This window comes from Callospermophilus lateralis, chromosome 11, assembly GCF_048772815.1.
Source record: "Callospermophilus lateralis isolate mCalLat2 chromosome 11, mCalLat2.hap1, whole genome shotgun sequence".
Classification (NCBI taxonomy): Eukaryota; Metazoa; Chordata; class Mammalia; order Rodentia; family Sciuridae; genus Callospermophilus; species Callospermophilus lateralis.
Window position 1 is genome coordinate 65380206 of NC_135315.1, and position 10575 is coordinate 65390780.

Consider the following 10575-nt stretch of genomic DNA (forward strand, 5'->3'; position numbering starts at 1 on the left):
GAAAGGCGAACGCCCTCTATCCGGGCTGTCACAGGAGAAGAGTTCCCCCTGACACCCTGGTAGGAAGGGTATCTTGCCTAGAGCAGGAAATGTTCTCTACCCTGGCTGCAGCCGTATACAAGATCTCTGCAACACTCAGGTTGGAAGGGTCTCCTGCATGGATGGGAGAGTTCCCTCTTTCCTCTCTGTGGAGGTATATGAATTCCCCAGATACCCAGGTGAAAGGGGTCTCCTGCATGGAGGGCGAGTCCCTGTTACCCTGACTGCACTCTATAGGAGCCTGTGGTAGAAACCCAGAGGTGAGGGGTCTCTTGCCTAGAGTGGTGAGTCCCTGGTACTCTGGCTGCAGCTAGATATGAGCTCCCCCTCACATAGGTAAAAGGTGTATCCCACCTGGAGTGGCGAGTCCCTGCTATCTTGGCTGCAGCTTTACATGTGCCTCCCCCCCACACACACACACACACACTGGGCACCCAGGTCGAAGGGATCTCATGACTGTAGGGGTGTGTCTCCTCTACATGGGCTGAGGCAAAATACAAGCTATCCTGGTCACCAAGGTGGGAGGGATCTCTCATCTGGAGAAGTCAGTCCAATCTACCCAGGCTGCAGAGGTATAAGAGCTTCCATAGAAAACCATATCCTGTTTCATTCACCCAGTGGGCTCTCCTAAATGCCACTTTGCTTTTTCTGGTCCTCACGCAGCCCCTTCCTCCCTTGGCTCTCCATTACTGGGCCCCGCTACATTCTTGAGCCCCTGGCTGCTCTTCTCAAGAACCCAGTCCTTTTCAGGCCCCTGACACCCAGGTGGGAGGGTTTCTGGCCTGTAGAGAACTGGCACTGACTAAGAACTGGCACTTGGCTCTCCATTCTCTGACCTGGTTCCTCGCTTCAGCCTCTGGTGTCCCTTCTTGCTCACTGCTTTTCTGGTCATTGTCTGAGGGCCCCTCATTGGGGCTGATGCCTTGCTCCCCTTGGCTTTCCTGTACTACAGTACCCTAGGGCAGGCCTGCCTACCCGGCACAGGGTTCCCTGCTTTCCCCTGGCCTAGGCCTTCCTTTAGGTCACTTTCCTGGGCTCCTTGCTGGGGTCCTGGCCCCCACTCCACCCACACCCGTCCTGTGGACCTTCAGGCTGTGCCCTCCTTTGCCCCTCCTGACCTTTCTGTCTCTGCCACCCAAGCTTTACTGATCCCTTTTCCAGGATGCTCACCAGGGACAGGCGAATTGACCTGGCCTCTTGGCCCTGGGGGCACCCTATGGGAAAACATAGCCCTGCCCCTTACCTGGGCCCTTTAGCATCCTTTAGCCCGGGCCCTGCTCCCAACCCCTTCTCGCGACCCCTACTCTAGAACCCTGACACACTGCAGTGGACCTGGGTTTGAGCCCTTTTCCCCTTGTGCCACCCACTCTACTTTCTCCCCTCCTGCTGCTCCTTCTACATGTTTCTTTTCATTCACCCAGGCCCAGGTGCTAGCACTTGGCTGTCCATTACTGAGCCCAGCTCCTTGCTTGAAACCGTGCCTAGACTTCTTGAGGATTCTTTCCCTGTCCCTTGATTTCAGGCTCCTTTTGACAGGCTCCTCCTGTGCCTCCCCTCTGGTCCTCTCATATTGTGGTATCCTGACAATTCCAGGACCCTCCACTCCCCCTGCATCTCCCTAGCCTATGCTACTCGAATGGGTTCTGGCAGCCTACCCCCCACTTCTTCCGCACACCAGGGCTCCCCTCACAGTACCCTCTTTGGCTCCTCATTTGTTCCAGGTCCCTCTCTGAGCATCTACTCACATGAGGCAGTGAAGCATAATTGGCTCGCCACTACATGCTGAATGTTCCCTATGGGAAACAGAGCCCTGCCACTCGCCTGAGTCCCCTTCACTGCCTGAAACATGGCCTGGCAGTTAACCTGGACTTGCTGGATTCCAGCCCTGTGCAATTCCCACCCTTCCCTCCCCTGCACACTGGCCTTGCATGCTGCCCCTACAGCCATCCATCCCTCCATAACCCTGACCCTATGTGCTCCAATCTCTGGGACTGAGCGTTTGCCTGAGACCCTGACCATGTTCCACATGGCACTTGGCATGGCAAGGAGTCTCTTCGTATTGGTTCTGACCTGGTGTCCCCTTGCTTGGGCCTGCTATTGGGCTCCTCTAGTTGCCCACTGGCATCTCCTGGTCCTCAAGCAGCCCCTTTCTCCCCTTCCCCTTGCACTTTATTCTGGCACTCACATGTCTCCTGCTTCTTGGTTCTGCCATTATCATTGATTATGTGGGTCCCTTGCCTGGGTGACTGGCTTGGATACTGGAACTTGCCTCTATGCGCATCCACCCTGACCCCTGCCATACCCTCTGATCGACCTCCTTCTGGCCCTCTTTCTTTTCCTGGCCTCCTTTGCCAGGAACCTGGCCATAGACTCTCTTCTGTCCCAGGGCGCCTTATGGGAAATAATGCCCTGCCCCTCGACTGGGCCACTTGCTCTCCCAGGGTGCTAGGTCCAACACAAGGAATCCTAAAACCTGGAGGTGGCCCTCACCCTGGAGCCTGACTGCCTTCTGCTGGATCTTCTGCCTTCCTCCCCAAAAATGTGTCTATTGTTCTTAAGCCCGTACCCAAGCACTGACACTTGGCTATCAGTTCCCTGGCCTGGCTCCTTGCTTGAGCATCTGGTGGCCCTTGTTGCTCATTACTTTTCTGGGCATTGTCTGAGGAACACTCACTAGAACTGAGGGACACTGATTTTCCTGCTACACTTGGCTTTCCTGTACTATCATACCCTATTTCAGTGCTTCCTGCCTGGTAGAGTGTTCCCTGGTCTCCCCTTGTCTGCCCTCTTCTAGGTCCCTTGCCTGAGCTTCTTGCTCTTGTCATGGCCCCCACCCCACCAACACCCATCCTGCAGCCCTCCAGGATGTGCGCTGCTTCAGCTTTCATGTTCTTTCTGTCTCTGCCACACCCATTTTCCTAATCCCCTTCCCAATATGCTCACCTGGGCCAGGCGACTTGACCTGTCTTCTTGGCCAAGGTGTCGGGGGGGGGGGCTCCCTTTTGAAAATGTATCACTGCCCCTTGCCTAGGCCTTTTGGCTTCCCTCAGTCCGGACCCTGCTAATGACCCCTGACACCCTGCAGTAGACATGAAACTTCAGCCCTTCTCCCCCTGTGCCACTTACTCCACTTTCTCCCCTCCAGCTCCTCCCCCTCCGTGTTTCTTTTCATTCACCAAGGCCCAGGTGCTAGCACTTGTCTCTCCATTCGTGGGCCAGGCTCCTTGCTTGAGACCCTGGCTACCCTTCTTGAGGACCCTTTCCTTGTCCCATGGTTTCATGCCCATTTTGCCAATGCCCTCCTATGCCTACTCTTTGATCCCCTCAAGCTCTGGTATCCTGGCAGTGCCTGGACTCTCCACTCCCCCTGCTTCTACCAAGCCTATGTTGCTCCAATGAGTCATGGCAGCCTGACCCACCCCGCCAATTCCACACACAGGTATCACCTCACAGTACTCTATTTGGCCCCTCCTTTGGTCCAGTTACCTCTCTGAGGAACTACATACCTGGGGCAGAGGAGCAGAATTGTCTGGTCTCTGTGCCCTGAATGCTCCCTGTGGGAACACAGCCCTGCCACTCACCTAAGTCCCCTTCACTGCATGACAGGTAACATGGACTTGTTCCCACCCAGCCCTGAGCGATCCCCTCCCTTCCCTCCCCTTCCCTCTGGCATTGCACGCTGCCCCTACTGCAACCCAGACCTCTCTAACCCTGACCCTTTGCACTCCAGTCCCTGGGACTGGACTTTTGTCTGAGGCCCTGACAGCATTCCTCATGGCCATTGGCATAGCAAGAAGTCTCTTTGTGTTGGGTCTGAACTGGGAGCCCCTTGCTTGACCCGCCAGTGGGCTCCCCTAGGTGCCCCTTGGCTTCTCCTGGTCCTCACACAGCCCCTTCCTCCCCTCCCCTCATACTTTTTTCTGAGGCTTGCAGGTCTCCTTATCCTTGGGTCCCCCATCACCATTGATTGGGTTGATCCCTTGTCTGGGCACCTGGCTTGGGTCCTGGGTCTCTCCCCTATATGCACCCACTCCGACCCCCTGCCATGCCCTCCCATTGCCCTCCTTCTGGTGCTCATCATTTTCCTGGCCTTTTTTGCCAGGACCCTGGCCATAGATTCTAATCTGATCATGGGCGCCTTATGGGACACAATGCCCTGGCCCTCACCTTCTCTGATCCTCTCGCTTTCCCCGAATTCTTGGTCTTCCACCAGAAACCCTGAAACCTGGAGGTGACCCTGGGCCTGGAGCCTACTGAACACTGCTAGATGCTCTGCCTTCTCTCCCCAAACTTGTTCACTGTCCTGACACTCCTGCACAAGCCATAGCCCTTGACTCTCATTTCCTTGGCATGGCTCCTCACTTGATTCTCTGGTGGACCTTCTTGTTCACTGTTTTTCTGGGCATTGTCTGAGGGCCCCTTGCTGGGGCCGCTCCCTGAACCTTTTGCATTCCAGTACTATAGTACACTACTGCAGCCCTGCCTTCCTGGCCCATTGTTTTCTGCTCTCCGCTGGCCTGAGCCCTCTTCTAGGTCCCTTGCCTGGGCTCCTTGCAGGGCTCTTGGCCCCCACACTACCCACACCCATCCTGTGGCCATTCAGTCAGTAGCCTCCTTTGGCCCTCCTGTTCTTTCTTTTTCTGCCATGCCCGTATTCCTGATCCCCTTTCCAGGATGCTCAAACAGGCGAGGTGATGTGACCTGGCCTCTTAGTCCTGGAGGACTCTCTCTGGAAAACGTATCCCTGCCCCTCGTCTGAGCTCTTTGGCGTCCCTCACCTGGGGCACTGCTCCCAACCCCTGACATCCTGCAGTGGACCTCGGCCTTGAGCCCTGCTCCCCCTGTGACACCTACTCCACTGTCTCCCCTAATGCTGCTCCCTTTCTGTGTTAGTTTTTATTCACCCAGGTCCAAGTGCTACAACTTGGCTCTCCATTACTGGACCCAGCTCCTTGCTTGAGCCCCTGGATATCCTTCTCAAGGACCATTTCTCTATATCTTGGTTTAAGTCCCCTTTTTCTGGCCCTGTCCTGTGCCTCCACTCAGGTCCCCTCATGTTGTGGTATGCTGGCACTGATCAGACCCTCTGCTCCCCCTGCTTCTCCCTAGCCTATGCTGCTTGAAAGGTTTCTGGCAGCCTGACACCCCTTCTATGCACCATGTATCCCCTCAGAGTACTCTCTTTGTCCCCTTTTTAGGTCCAGGTCCCTCTCTGAGGATCTATTCAATTGGGGCAGAGGAGCGGTATTGGCTGGTCTCTGAGCACTGAAGACTCCCTATGGGAAATACAAGCCTGCTACTTGCTTGAGTTCCCTTTACTTTCTGGCAGTTAACATGGACTTGCTCCAACCCAGCCCTGAGGGATCCCCTCCCTTCCCTCCCATGCCCCCTGGCCTTGCATGATGTTTCTACCACAATCCAATCCTTCCTAACCCTGACCATTTGTGCTCCAGTTCCTGGCCCTGGGCATTTGTCTGATCCCCTTACTGTGTTCCTCATGGCCCTTGGCATAACAAGGAGTCTCTTCATTTTGGGTCTGACCTAAGGGCCTCTTTCTTGGGCCCACCAGCAGGCTCCCTTGGGTGCCCCTTGGCTTTTCCCGGTTCTCAAGAAGCCCCTTCCTCTTCTTCCCTTTGTGCTTTTATTCTGGCGCTCGCAGGTCTCCTGACTTTTGGGTCCCCCATCACCATTGATTGGGTGGGTTCCTAGACTGGGAGCCTGGCTTGGGTCCTGGGTCTTGCACCAATGCATACCCCGAACATCTGTCATGCCTTCCCATTGACTTCCTTCTGGCTCCCTTCCTTTTCCTGGGTTCATTTGCCAGGACCCTGGCTGTAGATTCTCATCTGATCCAGGGTGCCTTATGAGAAATAATGCCATGCACCTCCCTAGGCCCCTTGTTCTCCCTGGTTGCTTTGTCTAGCACTAGCAACCCTGAAATCTGGAGGTGGCCCTGGGCCTGGAGCCTGACTGCCCCCTGATGTATATCCTGTCTTCCTTCCCAAATCTTGTCCACTTTCCTGAGCCCACTACCCAAGCCCTGGCCCTTGGATCTCCATTCCCTGACCTGGCTCCTAGCTTGAGCATTCTTGCTCACTGCTTTTCTTGGCATTGTCTGAGAAGCCCTCACCGGGGCCATTTCCCTGCTCCCCTTGGCATTCCTGTACTGCAGTACTCTAGTGCAGCCCTGCTGTCCCGGCCCAGCGTTCCCTGCTCTGCACTGACCTGGGCCCTCCTCTAATTCCATTGCCTTAGCTCCTTGCTGGGGTCCTGGCCACCACCCCACCCATATGCATCCTGAGGCCCTTCAGCCCTTCTGTAATTTCTGTCTCTCTCAAGCCAGCTTTCATGACCTCCTTCCTTGTATGCTCACCTGGGCTAAGAACTTCAACTGTTGTCTTGGCCCTGGGGGCTCCCTTTGGGAAAACATAGCCCTGCCCCTTTTGCCTGGGGAAATTTGCTTCCCTAAGTGAGACAGCTGCTCCCAAACCCTGACACCCTGCAGTGGACCTGGGCCTTGAGCCCTCCTCCCTCTGTGCTATCAGCTTCCTGTCCTCCCCTCTGCCCCTACCTAACCATGTTTCTTTTCATCAAACAGGTCCAGGTGCTCGCACTTGACTCTCCATTACTGTTCCCAGTTCCTTGCTTGAGGCCCCTGCTACCCTTCTTGAAGGACCCTTTCCCTGTCCCTTGGTTTCAGGCCCTTTTTACCAGGCCCCTTCGGTGCCTCTCCTCTGATACCCTCATGCAATGATATCCTGGCACTTCCCAAACCCTCTGCTCCCCCTGCTTCTCCCTAGCCTATGCTGCTCCAATGGGTCCTGGCAGCCTAACCCCTCTAAATCCACACACCAGGTATCCCCTCACAGTACCCTCTTTGGCCCCTCCTTTGGTCTACTCTCTGAGGATCTAGTCACATGGAGCAGAGGAGAAGAATTTGCTCGCCTCTGTGCCCTGAATGCTCCCTATGGGAAACACAGTCCTGCTACTCCCATGAGTCCCCTTTACTGCCTGAAACTTGAGGCCTGGAAGTTAACATGGACTTGCTTCAACTGAGCCCTGTGAAATCTCCTCGCTTCCCTTCCCTGCACAATGGCCTTGCATGCTGCCCCTACTGCAACCCACCTCTACCTAACCTTAAACCTTTGTGCTCCAGTCCCTGGGCTTGGTTGTTCGCCTGAAACCCTAACTGCATTCCTCATGGCCCTTGGCATAGCAAAGAGACTCTTTGTATTGGGTCTGACCTGGGGGCACCTTGCTTGGGCTCCCCTAGGTGCCCCTTGGCTTCTCCTGGTCCTAATGCAGCCCCATCCTTCTTTCCCCTCATGCTTTTTCTGGCCCTCGTGAGTTTTCTGATCCTTGGATCCCTCATCACCATTGATCAGATGGGTCCCTCATCTGGGTGCCTGGCTTGGGTCCTGGCTCTCGCCCCTCAGTGCATCCACCACGAACCTCTTCCCTGCCCTCCCATTACCCTGTTCTGGTCCCCCTTTTTTCCCTGGCCTCCCTTGCCAGGACCATCACCACAGATTCTCATCTGATCCAAGGCACCTTATGGGAAACTATCCCCTGCCTCTCGCCTGGGTCCCTTTCTCTTTCTGGGTACTTGGTTCGGCACCAGAAACCCTGAAACCTGGAGGTGGCCCTGGGCCTGGAGCCTGACCCCCTGTACTGGATCCCATGCCTTCTCTTTCTAATCTTGTCAATTTTCCTGAGCCCCCTGCCCAAGCGCTGGCACTTGGCTCTCAGTTCCCTGTCCTGGCTCCTCACTTGAGGCTCTGTTGGCCCTTCTTGCTCACTGCTTTTCTGGGCATTGTCTAAGGGCCCTTCACTGGGGCCACTTTCCTGCTCCCCTTGGCTTTCCTATACTGCAGTAACCTAGTGCAGCCCCGCCTTCCTGGCCCTGGCCTTCTCTGCTCTCCCCTGGCCTGGGCCCTCTTCTAGATCTCTTGCCTGGAATCCTTGCTGGGTTCCTGGGCCCCACCACACCCCCCACCCATCCTCTGTCCCTTCAGACTGTGCCCTCCTTCTGCCTCCAGTTGTTCTTGTCTCTCCCAGTCCTGCTTTCCTGATCCCCATCCCAGGATGCCCTCCAGGGCCAGGGTGCTTAACCTTGCCTCTTGGCCCTGTCGCCTCCTTTTGAGAAAACATAGCCCTGCCCCTTGCCTGGGGCCTTTATACTCCCTCAGCCCTGGCCCTGCTCCTGAAGCTGATACCCAGCAGTGGACCTGTGCCTTGTCTCTCTTTGCCACCTATTCCACTTTCTACCCTCCCACTGCATCCCCAACCATGTTCCTTTTCATTCACCCAGGCCTAGGTGCTAGAACTTGGCTCTCCATTACTGAGCCTGGCTCTTTTCTTGAGCCTCTGCCTAAACTTTTTGAGGATCCTGTTTCTGTCCTTTGGTTTCAGGCGCCTTTTCCAGACCCTCCTGTGCTTCTCCTCTGATCCCATCATGTTGTGGTATACTGGCACTGATACGACTGCTTCTTTCTAGCCTGGGCTATTCGAATGTGTCCTGGCTGCTCACCGACCCCAACTCCAACCTCCACATGCCAGGCATCCCCTCACAGCACCCTCTTTTGCTCCTTGTTTGGCCCAGGTTCCTCTTTGAGGATCTACTTACCTGGGTCTGAGAAGCTGAATTGGCTGGTGTCTCCTCCTTGAATGTTTTCTGTGGAAAACACTGCCCTAACCTCTGCTGCATCTTTTTCACCACCTGAAACCTGATGCCTGGCAGTTAATATGCAACTTCCTCCAACCCAGCCCTGAGAGATTCCCCTCCCTTTACTCCCTTGCCCTCTGGCCTTGCTTGCTGCCCCTACCCCATCCCAGTCTTCCTTAACCCAGACCCTTGGCATTCCTGTCCCTGGCTTGGGCGCTTCATTGAGCCCCTGACCACTTTCCTCATGTCCCTTTGCATAGCGTGGAGTCTCTTCCTGTTGAGACTGAAGTGGGGGCCCCTTGCTTGTGCCTTCCAGAGTGCTCCCCTAGGTGCCCCTTGAGTTTACCTCTGTATCAAGGCCCTCCTTGTGCAGCTCATCCTCCCAAATGGCGTGCAAATTCCTCTGGTTCTCCTGAGTCTTTTGCTCCTTGGGTTCCTTGTTCTAAGTTGGTCAGGTAGGTACTTTGTCTGAGCACCTGGTTAGGGTCCTGGCTCACCTCCCACCATGCACCCTCCATGACCAGAATCTGTGCCCTACCATAGCCCTCATTCTGGCCCCCTTCCATTGTCAGATCTCCTTTACCAGGTTGCTGTCCATGAATTCTCATCTGGGCCAGAGCGTCTTATGAGAAAAAGAACCCTGCCCCTCACCTGGGCCACTTACTCTTTCTGGGTGCTTGGTGCTGCACCAGGAACCCTGACACCTGGTTGTGGCCCTGGGCCTGAAGCCTGACTGCACCCTGCTGAATCCCCTGCCTTCCCTCTTTAGCTCTTGCCATTTAAGGGGTCCCAGTACACGCAGGTGGGAGGGGTCTTCCACCTGCAAGGGCGTGTTCTCTCTACCCTGGCTGTGGCAGTTTAGGAGCTCCCCCCCAAACCCAGGTGGGAGGGGTCTACACCTTAGGGACAAATTCCCTTCTACTCTGGCTGCTGCACTAATCAAGCCTACCATGACACGCAGGTGGGAGGGGTCTCCAGATTGGAGGGACGAGTCCCCTCTATCCTTGATGTGGATGGATAAGAGCTCACTCAGCTCACCCTGGCTAAGATGGTGTACAAGTTTCCCTCGACCCCTAGACTGGGGGGGTCTCCCGAATGTAAGGGCAATTCTGCTCTATCCTGGCTGAAGCAGTGTAGGAACTCCCCCTGACACCTAGAAGATAGGGGTCTCCTGCCTAGGGGTGCGAATCCCCTCTACCTTGGCTCCAGCAGTATAGGAGCTTCCCAGGACAGCCAGGTGAAGGTGTCTCCCTCCTGGAGGGGCGAGTACCCTCTACACTGGCTGAAGCAGTATAAGAGCTTCCCCTGAAACCCAGGTGGGAGAAGTCTAACGCCTGGAGGGATGATTCCCCTCTACCCAGGCTGTGGCAGTATAGATTCTCCCACACACACACTCAGGTTGAAGGGTTCTCCCGCCTGGAAGGGCCAGTCCCTTCTACCCTGGCTGCAATGGTATAGGAGATCCCACTGACAAACAGGTGGGAAGGGTCTCCCAAAAGGAGCAGGGAGTCTCCACTATACTGGCTGCTTAGGAATACAAGCTCCCCCAGACACCCAGCGAGTCCACTTTATCATGGTTGTGGTGGTATATGAACTCCCACTGATACACTGGCGGAAGGGGTCTCCCGCCAGTCAAGGCAAGTATTTTCTACCCTGACTGTGTTGGTATATGAGTTCCTGCTGACAGCCAAGTTGGAGGGGTCTCCCACCTGGATGGGCGAGTCTCCTCTACCCTGGCTAAGGTGGTGTACAAGTTTCCCTTGACCCCCAGGTGGAAGGAGTCTCCTGCCTGGGGGAGGGCGAATCCCAAATAGCTTCGCTGTAGTGGTATACAATGTACACCCTACACACCCAGGTTGGAAGGCCTCCCT